Source organism: Corvus moneduloides, chromosome 22, assembly GCF_009650955.1.
Source record: "Corvus moneduloides isolate bCorMon1 chromosome 22, bCorMon1.pri, whole genome shotgun sequence".
Lineage (NCBI taxonomy): Eukaryota > Metazoa > Chordata > Aves > Passeriformes > Corvidae > Corvus > Corvus moneduloides.
The window spans coordinates 801,552-813,092 of record NC_045497.1 but is presented as its reverse complement, the minus strand read 5'-3'; positions in this window follow the sequence as shown (position 1 = coordinate 813,092).

Genomic DNA, 11,541 nt, shown 5'->3' with positions numbered 1-11,541 from the left:
TCAGCAGCAGGGGCTGTCCCTTCTCAAAAGCTCAGTTGTCTGGGAAGCAGGGGAAAGGCACAAGGGCAGCCGGATGGCAGCCCCACTGCAGCTCAGCTCTCCTGGCATAATTAGAAATTCTGAAGGCTGAGCTGGAAAAATTACATCTTAAGGACATTTACACCCAGGCACAGAGGTAGGAGAAGGAAACATTAAGATTCCCAGCACATGGGAATTCCTGTGTTGACGTGTCAGACAGGGATGGGCAGAAAGCAATTTACAGCAGCTGGTGAGGCTTTTTAATTCATTGGTGCATCACAGCACAGGACTGAGCCACCAACCCCCCCCACCCCCTGCACTCCCGACCACTCCGATTCTGCAGGGGCAAAGCCAGCTGGGAGAACCTGCAGAGGTTTTGCAAGAAGCAGCCTCTCTCCTTGCCCCAGCCTGAGAGTTTCAGGTCTGCAGGAAAGTGGGCAAAACTGCTCTACACTAATCAGGAAGGAAAAGTGCATCTTCCCGATCCCTCACAGGAACAGGCATTGCCAGTGACCCTCCACTGGGCTCCAGGAGCTATTTGTGAATTCCACTTTGTACAGAAGGCCCTTCCTCACAGCACTTCTGTGTTTCTTCACTCATGATAACACCAGAGCTCTTAGAAGAAAGAAACTTGGAGCACGTGGGTTTGCTGCAGTGCTGCTCAATACCCACAGAGTCTGTCGTAAATTAAGGGAGGGAATAAGAAGCACAAATTAGCCTGGAAAGAAGCTCCATCCCTGCAGCCGAGCACAGAGCCTGCTGCTGCACTGCACTGCCTCTGCCTGAGCAGCACCAAGGAGTTAAAACAAATACACCCAGATATTTAATGGCTCTCTGCCCTTTGCAGTGGGGAGCCAGGCACAGGATCCATGACCTTCTCCAAAAACACATGCTGTCACTTGACCCAGTCCTTCAAAAACATTTCTCTACCAGCCCCTGGAAACAGAACTGAAAAGTCAAGTAGCAACAAGCAAACCACAGTTTAAGTCCCACTCCTTAAACATGTGGTGAAGCAGAGTCATCTGAGGCCCTGGTAGCAGTGCCGGCTGTGACCAGAGGATTTCAGGTGGCATCTCTCTGTGCAAGCTCATCAGCACCAGGAATAAACCTCCTTACATTTCATAAAGCTCCTACTTTCTCAAGACACTTTACTCTTACTAAAATAAAAGATTCCAGCAGGAGCGAATACCCCAGGCGGCCCAAAATGCTAAAACTCACTCTAAAATCCACTATGGCAGCCAGGAAAAGATCACTGCTTTCCAGATCAGAGACTGGCATTAAAGGAAGAAATCAGCTGAAATATGGCCTTTCATCAGGCACAGCACAGTCGAGGTGTCAGAGGCACTGAATCTCTGCACTCAGGCTGCTCAGTGCCTGGCTGATGTTGTACTCACACTGCCTGGGGACCTATCATGGGCTACTGCAGGCACAGCACAGGAGTTTAGGGTGGCACTGGAGGTCCTGTGAATTCCTGTTAAGATTTAATGTGTGCTGAAGGCGCCTTCCCAGGTGTGCAAAGCAAGAACTGCCGGAGCAGCAGAGGATGTAAGAGGAGAAATAGCATTGAGTGCATCCTCCCTCCCCAGCCTTTGCACTCTGGTGTTATTTTGTCTTTTGGGACTCTTCCTCCCACTGCTCAGCACTGAAGGGTTCTTTGCATTAACTTCCCTACAGCAGCCTGGCACCCGTCACACATCACCTGATTACCAGGACAGGGACACTTTAATACAGGGGCTTCTACCTCAGACTCACAGCTCTCTGATTTGTCTCCTTTTTACCCTCTACAATCATAATTTCCTCTCTGTTGGACAGACTCACACCAGCTTTGCAGGGGAGAGGACATGAGGAGAACCCTTTCAAGAGGCTCTCTGCCCACTTCTGGAGAGCAGAACTCCAGGGAATGTGGCAGCTTCCCCCCCTTGTACCACCTTCAGGGAATCTGTTCTGTTCAGTTTTACAGCAGTTGCGTGTTTTTCCTTAAGGCAGAGACTGATATTTACTCATGCTGAGAACCCTTCCTCAGCAGCCATCTGCAGGAACACCCTGGCGCAGTCATTGCCCCTTGGTGATTTACACCAAGCCTGCTGTAAACTCAGTTACTTTTACTTTGTTCCTATTCTACCGATTAGAGAGTTCTTCATAAATGCCACAAACATTAGTACTTTACATAAAAGTAAAGCATAAATACTTTACAAATGAGTTCGAGTCTCCTTGCTCGTTAAGATGATGATGCAAGGAACAGAAGTAACGCGGTGTTAATGTGCTGCATAAAGTCTGCGTTAAATCACACCAAATTCAGGGGTTTGGCCTTACATCTGACTCCCCTTGTGCCTCCATGACTTGGGGCCAGAGACATCTCTGAAGGAAGATATGAAAGTTTCACTGAATTTAAAGGAGCAGCTGGGAGCTGAGGGTGCCAAGGGCTTGTCTCTAGCATCAGCTGGCACTGTGCGACCTTGAGAGATCACACCTCAGCCCCAGCTCCTCTGTGCCGAGGATAACACTCACCTTTCCTACGGATCTGAGTGACTTCTCTTAGTCCTTGTGCAAGCACACGATAAAAGCCCACCCCAATTACAGATCTAATCAGTGTAAACACGCGCTCCCACTCTCAAATGGAGTCGAAGACAGCAGTAATTGCCTCAGCCTCGGTGGGGAAGAGAACACCCTTCCTGGTGTCAAGAGACATCACTAAAATAGGGAAGGCAAATATTTGGTCATTTCAGATGCTGCTAATGTCATCCAGCATCAACTCCAGGCCGCAGTGAGGCTCTGACTCGGGATGTGCTGTAAGCACTGAGTGCTGAGCAGCCTCCCCCCCTCGCCCCCAGACACGGAATAGCAAACCCAGATCTGCAGGGATTCCAGCGCAGCTGACTTCACTGCTATTGCAACAGAATTGATAATTGCTCAAACTGCATTTTTCCCCCTTGCCCCATACAGTTCCCAAGGCTCTGGAGTTGCTAAGAAGCTGCCTTTCAATTAATAGATATTTTTATACTAGGAAAATGCAAGTTGCTAGCAGACGTTTATGTCAAAGTGATGTCTTTTTTTTTTTTTTTTTTTTTTTTTTACTTTAGAGTTAAAATAAACCAACCAGTCCTTGCGCCATTAATAAATCAGACTGCACATGCCTCCAGAAAATGCAAGTTAAACTTCTGCAGTAAGAGGCTGTGCTGACACATTCCCATGCAAATTCAACTTTTGACGACTGTAGAAAGGCAGCAACGCCTGGAGGTCATCAGCCCGCTTTTCTCAGATTCATCCAACACACTTTCTAAGCTCGGCTCACCAGGTACAAGGACACGCTCAGTTGGGAGGAGGGCGCTGGGGCTGAGCTCTGAGCCTGGACATTTCAAGACACAACAATTTTTTTTTTTTTTTAACCTACTGCTTGAAAACGCGGGGTGGGAACGCGTCATTTGGGGCTGCAAACCCCTGAGTGCAGCCGGCAGCTCCGGCGGGCGCGGGCAGGGGAATCCCTGGCCGAGGATGCTGCTCTGCAGATCCCTCGGAGGAGAAGAGCTCGGGCACCTCCGCACTCTTAAAGCGGCCGCGCCGCATTCCCCCCGCGCTCCCCGGCAGCCCCGCTCCGGGCGGGGACGGCGACAGCGGGGACACGGCGGGGAAGGGCCGGAGCTGCGGGGAGTGCCCGTCCCCGAAGTGCTGCAGCAGCAGCAGCAGCAGCAGCAGCAGCAGCAGCAGCGCGTCCTGCTGCACTCCTGCAAAGCTCCGCAGCCAGCACAGGGCTCGGACTGCAGCACAACTGCACCAGCAGCCAGCCAGGAAAATCCCACCACCTGCCCGCGAGCCAGCGGCCAGCACGCAGAACCACAGGTCCTCACTGGTCCCTGGACTGGGTTTGGTTGTGAGGGTTTGTTTTTTCTTTTAATTATTATTATTTTATTTGGTTTTGTTGGCTTGTTTTAGAAAAGCAGAATGGAGAGGGAAAAAAAAAAAAAAAGCCTTCGCTGATTCAGCCTCCCTCATATTAAAAGGCAGAAAGGAAACGAACTGAATGAAGTTTAATTAGCAAGCACACAGAAGAAGTTGCACTTTTTAATCTTTTATCAATCGTAAAAGACAGCCCTGCAGAAGGAAGGACTGCAGCCTCTTTAAAATACCTCCCTTCCTAAAAGAGCATGCAAAGGAAAGAGCTTCCATTAAAGCAGGTTAGGAAACCTTCCCTCCCTCCCAAGTTGTCTCTTCTTACCCCAAATCCACTCTGAGGAGCTCTGCTTTCCCAGGGATGCAGCGTTGTCTGGAGCAGCAAAAGTTGCAGACGCTTCTCTGGGAGGGAGGCAGGACCTGGCAGAAGCGGTGTCAGACGGGTCCTTGCACTGAAGTGATGCCGGGAGAGCCCGGAGCTGCTCAGACGGGCGAGGAAAAAAAACGGGGGAGGGGGAGTTAAAAAGTCTTAAATCCCTGACACTGCAAGAACCCTGATCCTATAGGATTGGGTCTAAAAAGCCGGCACCGGCTCCCTGTGCAGGCGGATTTCCCAACGAGGTGGGGACTCAGACGTTTGATTGCTGCCGGGGTTTCTCACCTGGAGATGTTGCTCTCCCAAGAGCAAAAACGAAAAGCAAACCAGATATCTGCAGAAGCCTCTCAAGTGCACTCTGCTCCCACCTGAGCTGGTCTCAATTTGGGGAGCAGGCTGGAACTTATCCAGGAGTCGGCAGTGTCTTCTCCGGTGTGAGACGTAGGGAACGCGCTCTCAAATTGTGGCAGCGAGGACAGGGGGTGGCAGAGAGAGCAGGGGGAAATCTCATTCTCCACGGCAGTGCTAAGAGGTCTTAACCACATCAAGAATTCAGACAGAAGCTGCAAGTATAAACAATAAATTTGAAAAAAATGAAACTAACACCCACAAACACCCAAACAAAAAGCTCATGCATCCCCCTAGCACTCGACAGGTCCATTTATTTTCCTGATACACAGAACAGTGCAACGCCTCGTCCAAAGACCTGTCACTAACTTCAGCTAAACTGCATTGTTCCAAACCAGCTCAGGCCTCGAAATGCTTTTTGCCCTGTGCAATTTAATTCCTGCCCCTTGTTGGTTTGAGGAAATGCACAGTTTGTCCCCAGCTATTCCATTGCTTCAGGCCCTGGAAGGCTACAGCCACTGATGCTGTGCAGACCCTGCATTTCGTGGGGATTCAGCCCATTTCCATGGCAGAGCACAGAGACAACAGGCACCAGTCCATTTTCCTTCTGTTCCGTGGAAGTGAAGTGTCCAGAGAACACACTTGACCTTACATCCTGCAACTACCAAGTACAGGGATTCCTGGTTCTGCTGTTCTGGTCTTCAGTGAGACTGAGGCAGGGGAAACCACTGCAAGCTCAAGGTTATTGAAGGACATTTCCAGGGGCACAGAGCATCTAAAATACTTGGGCAAGAGCTCTGCAACGCGCTGGCTCTGGAACCAACAGTTGCGAAGGGATAATTTTGAAATATGTTAATTTTTCATCTACACACGCCAGTGCATCACAGCAAAACACCAAGTGTACCTCAGGGTCAATCTCAATTTATTACCGCCTTTTGCTACCCCCTTGAAAGCTTTCAGATCAAGTTTTCAGATCTGCTGATAATCTGCATCTGAGTGAGTCCTGGCGCTGCCCTGGAGCCTTTTTCTTCCCTTTCACTGTCACTGCTTTTCCATTTGGAGACCAGTTTTTTGACTGGACCACTTACACCCACCAGCTGTACAACCCAAGGCACAGGATGCCTGGAAAGATGGAGATTCAGGTCTGCACCCAGCACTCCACTCATCACCACCCCCTCTGCAGAGGTCTGGGTCGGTTTTTACTTCTTTATACCTGTTGCTTAAGGTAACGATGCTTAATAATCCTGTTTTTCACCACCCCAGAAGAGCACAGAGAGACAAACCTGGGTACTCAGCATTGTATTTATAGTTCCTTGTGCCCTGCTGCCAGCATTGCACTGCTGCAGCTCCTGCATGGCAGGGTGAGCATTCACAGCAGGAAATTCCCAGCCCTCCGTGGCACCTGACAGTGTGCTGAAACCAGCAGCAAGAAGAGACTCCCCTGAACAGCAAAAATATTTCACCGAATATTTACCTATCTTTGCACGGCTTAGGAAACGCTGATTTATTGAGACATTTCACAGCATTTCAAGGCCACTGAGTCCACAAACCAGAAACACGGAGTTAATCTGCAGCAGGCAGGGTGAGGAAAGGCAGCAGTATTTCACCGGCAGCCCCAGCGCCCGGGCTGCATGCAGGATGCCAGGAATGCACCGCACAACACGTACCATCCCAAACTCTGCACCAATTCCCTGCTGCACCACAGTCCATTTATAGTAACATGCTCATGCATTTTGGTGCATTTCACTTTCCTGTAGGAGAACGAGGATGTTAGGATGAAGGATTTTGGTTTTAAGCTTTATCAGTGAGTCCAATCTTAGTAGGACATAGAGATACGAGCAGAGGGACATCTTCTCAACTTTGCCTTCCCATTCAGCTGTCAGATGCTCAGAGAAAACCTCTGACTTGCCACGGCTGCATTTGTGCTCTGAGTGCAGCAGCCTGGGCTGATCAGCTCTGACAGGCAGTGCAACCCTGCTCTGCTGCAGTATTACACCATCAGATACTGCCCAGAACACTGCTTGCATTAGAGCATAAAGGGGGTTGGTAGATATGGGGTTTATTTTTACTACAGTTTCCAAAACTTCTTGGAGGGAAGAAATAACCCTGCTGCAATAGTTAAACCTGTATCACTCAATGAGAGTTCAAGATAAAGGCAGACACTGGCTTTCAGGGCTGCACTGTTCACTCTGAGCGGTAAAAACCTTGGACTGAAGATGTGAAATATAAATCAAGAGCTAAGATGCTCCCAGACTAGGAAGCCTCCATATATTTGAATGTTTCTTCTCACAAGTGTGCCATTTTAAAACACTCGTTTTTTGCTGTTGGTCAGTTTTGTTTGTTTGCCAATCTAAGACAATATATCCAATACTAATTGGTCAGGAAACTGATAACAACAGCGCCCATTATGGAGTTCAAAGGCTCAGTGGGTCAACCTTCATCAATCAATATTTATCTAAGATGCAGTAACTATTAAACTCCAATCAAGTACATCTGGGGAAACTTCAATTACCTCAATGATGACAGCACTTCCTACATGCCTGTCTTGTGTCCACCTCTTACATCACAAGCCAAGAGAAGTAACTTCTGTCAAAAGCTGCCAGAGCCAGCCAGGCAGCAGCATGAGGTACCCACCCTGTACTTCTTTCTGAAGTAAATGAACAGATTATAGTACAGACCCAAAGCTGCTGAAGCTCTGAATCAGTCTGGACCACACTGAGGGCGGTTCATGCCATAGAACCAAGAAGGATGGTTTTTCTTTACACCACAGGCAGAGAGGAGGCAGCCCCCTCACCCGTGGACTACCTTTGCTTATTTGAGCAGACAGATTTTAGCCCATCTCTGCATATTTGTGTCAGCAACAGTGGGGATCAGTCATTGCTTTATGATTGTTTTTTCTCAGCTAGGACAGGTACAAGTCACTCTTTTGGTTAATGCACCAGGAGTCCTCAGGGCACACAGGCTCAGCAAAGCTGCCTGACGTGCTCTGCCCCCATGCACAAGAGGAACCTTATGTTTCCCTATTTTACAATGGAGGAACAGCATGTTTAGCCTATAACCTCCATTCTCATCCTCCTTTAGTCCAAGGCGGAGGAGGAGACCGAAGGCAGCTTGTCCCAGTGCAGGAACACCTGGGGAAGATGCCAGCACCCAGTCTTTAATCTGCTGATCAAGCCGATGAGAGCATCACTTCCTCAGAACCAAAGGCAGAACGCAGGCACAGCTCACTCGATTGATCAGTTCTGTTTGATTCAAGCAGAGTACTTGGTGAAGATGAGCTCTCCTCCTCCCCACCCCCAGCTCCCTTCCCGCTGTCACTGCTTTTATGGAGCGTTCAGTGCCAGCTGCACCCCGGGTGCTGCAGGGTGCCAGACTGCACCCCCAGCGCAGCAGGGCTCCCCTAGTCCCGGTGACAGGGCTTTTCAGCGGGCACTAAGTCAGGCTTTAGTGCCATGACTGGCTGGGGAAGCAGCAGAGAGGGGATGGAAGGAGCCAGCAATGCCACCCCCTCCAGCCTCACAGCAAGGCTGCAGTGTTCACTCCCCACTCCAGCTGCACACCCCAGAGGCACTCCCTGGACATGGGTTCTGCCGTTTAAAAGCCACAGTCTGGAGAGGAAAGCCAACAAACAATAGAAACAAAAGCTCTTAAGAGGCAGCATTACTCTAATACTCTCTCACCTTGGAGTGTCTCAGCTGTACTTTGATGCTAAGCTCTTTAAGAGCTGAGCTGTCCACGCAGAACACCAGAGCAGAGGGGTCTTGGGAATGCTGCTCCTGTGTGGATCAGCTTTCCAGCCTCTGAACGTAGTTTGGATGCACAGAAGGGGCACTGGTTAATACCAAACAGGCCAAAGCATTTAAATCTAAACTTCTTAAACTGGATTGGAGATTTCTCCCTGTCAGGCTGAGCACACCTAACCACAAACCAGCTCCACGCTCCAGAACTCGTTAAGCAGGTAAGGTGTTCACTTGCCCCAGCAGCCATAACAAAGCCCCTCTTCCTTATTCTCCCCCACACCAGTTTAGGAGCTGCTGTTATCATTTCTACAGTCTGGTTTTCGAGAAGCCACAAGGCAGTAATTTCATTTTCTAAGAACCCCAGCTGCTGCACAGCTGTTCTTTATTGCTTCACAGCAGAAGTTAACAGCCTTACTCAAAGCCATGTGAACTTGATAGCCCAGAACTTGAGAGCTTTCCTGGAAGCTCGTCCCCCAGCACAGCCAGTGACCCAGCTCCACTAGCTGTGCAGCAGCAGCAGCACCAAACAGGGCTCCCAGCTCACAGAGCAGCACACGAGAACCAAGGAATTGAAGCATCCCCAGAAATTACTCCGTCATTTACAGCCACCTCTCCAGTTCATTGGCAGTAAATGCCTTTGCAAAGGCTGATAAATTTGGCAGGTATCAGGCAAGTTTCCTCTAAGGTTACCTCACCAAAATCTTGCTCTCCTGAAGCACACTTTGCCCCTTCAGAGCAGTGCAAACCCCAGCCCAGCTCAGCGTCACCTCTCCACACCTCAAGTTGGGTCTGCAGCTGCAACACCAAAGGGCAACAAAGCCCCACTGCAGCAAACTCACTTTTTTCATTGTTTTCCCCACTCCTAAAGAAAGAACCCCTTGCTGTGGAACAGATTTCCACTGCAATGCCAAAACACAGCCACTGCCCAGGGTTTATAGAGGCTCTGAATTGATAAGCTGCTCTCTCCAGCCTAATGCTTCCTCCTCTCAAACACCATCTTTAAACACCACCCAGAGCAGCTCTTTTTCCTATAGAGCTTTTATTTGCTTGTAGAACATCTGTCTCCTTAAGGCCCCTTTCCTTGCTAGCTGCCTTTTATTCCTTTATTGGCATCACATGTCTCATCTGTCACACTGGACCTTTTTCCCTTAAAGGCACATGCAGCTGAGGAAGTCTGAAAAGGCTCTGACAAAAGCACATTCTGATCCAAACCATCATCCTCACAAAATCTTACTTGTCCCAAATTATGAGATGTTAGAGCTCCTTAACGAAACAGCTGAGATATTTTTAACATGGTCAAAAAACCTATTTTATCTTCTGACCTTCAGCTCAGAAATAGCTGCACTATTTTTTTTTTTTTAGTTTTCCAAAAAATTACTGCATAAAGCAAACCACCCCTACAATTTCAGCCTCCATATTTAAAGTTTGGCATCGTATAACTAGCTGAAAACACGGTCTCTCAACAGAAGATGTTAAACAACTGCTGCTACTCCCAACTTCCAGCTCTGTCTATAATAATAACAAGCTTAAGTGACCAGGGCCTCAGCTGTTCATCTCATTCCATGTGCCAGAAATATGCAGCAGGGAGATTTGTTCTTCAATGGTTTCTGCTAAAGCAGGTGGCAAACCCCCTTTTTCTTCCAGAGCAGAACACAGATTTCAGGAGGGGACCCCCATGAACCTCCTCTCCCAGCTGCTGAGCCCAAACAGGCCCAGGGAGCTTCTGAGAGCCGAGCTTTGTCACCAGGCCATTCATGGGTTAAACACAGAGCTGTGGGATGCAGCACTGCTTCCCCTGAGCTGCTCGCTGAATGTGCTGTGTAGTCCTGTCACACGGAGCGGCGAAGGGACATCTCCAGACCCGGGCTATCTGTCCAGCTGGCCCGTTCAGATGCGTCACTGGTCCCCTCACCCAGTTTGGTTCGTTCAGTTGCATCCTTTGTGCTGTGCCTGTGATGGATCCCATGCTGGGTTCAGCATCACTCTGGACGCAGCCAGCCCAAAGCTGCATCAGCAGCATGGGCGGAATCACAAAGCACGGTGGGCGAGCAGCAGGGCTCGCTGCAGCCCCCTCCTCCCGAATCCAGACCCGGCTCCAGACAAACCGGGCTCGCATGGTGCCGCTCTGACCTCTGCAGTGCCTCGCAGGGGCTCTCACACGTGCTGCGGGAATAACGCCCGGAGCAGGTCGGCGGAAGCTGCAGAATCGAAATTATACTGTGAACAAAATTCAGAGTTATGTCACAGAAGCATGGAATGGGCTGGGCTGGAAAGGACCTTAAAGATCACCTGGCTCCAGTCTCCGCCATGGGCAGGACCTTCCTCTAGACCAGATTGCTCAAAATGTATATATATATATATCTCAGATATAATGCAAGGCTTGTGTTCGGTACAATTTCATCTCTCAGTTACCAGCCCCAGCAGGAAGCTGCCCCAGCTCTGTGCCCAGTTCTGCCAAGGTGGCTCAGTTTCCCCACCTGTAAAGCGGTGGGGGTAAAGTGTATCTACTTGTATTAAATAATTGGAGACCTTGGAGTGGAAAAGACAGCAGGAACGGTGTGTGTTGCCAAGGAATGTGATGCCATCCGTTCTGGAGTGCGGTTACAGCTGTTTAACAGTCCGAGTCTGCTTTTCAGCTCCTTGCTGTTGCCACACACGTGCAAAGACACCTTTCCTCCGCTCCTCTCCTGTCTGCCTCTGATCACTCCGCCTGCCTTCACAAAGCCTGAGGTGCCTAAAAGCACTGTCAGGCTGATCTGAAACGCACCCCAGGAGGTTCACAAGATAATTCCTCCGTTCAGAAAGCACAGGACTGGAGCTGAGGGCACGCGTGTGGTTAGCAGGGGGATGCCAGAGTCATTTCAGGACACAAAGCAACGCAAGGGCTGTAGACAAATACACCTACAGATATAGGTATAAAATTAGAACAGCCACTCAGCTGGGGAAATCAGATCATTTTTCTTTTAGAATGAATCACAGAATCATGAAATGGTTTGGGTTGGAGGGGTGCTTAAAGCTCATCTTGTTCCAACCCCCTGCCATGCGCAGGGACCCCTTCCACTCAGCCGGGTGGCTCATGCCACATCGAGCTTGGCCTGGAAGGTGACCAAAGCCCTGGTTTCGGTCAAGGTTTTGCTGTAATGGTGCATTCCGAACATTTCCAGCCCGGAC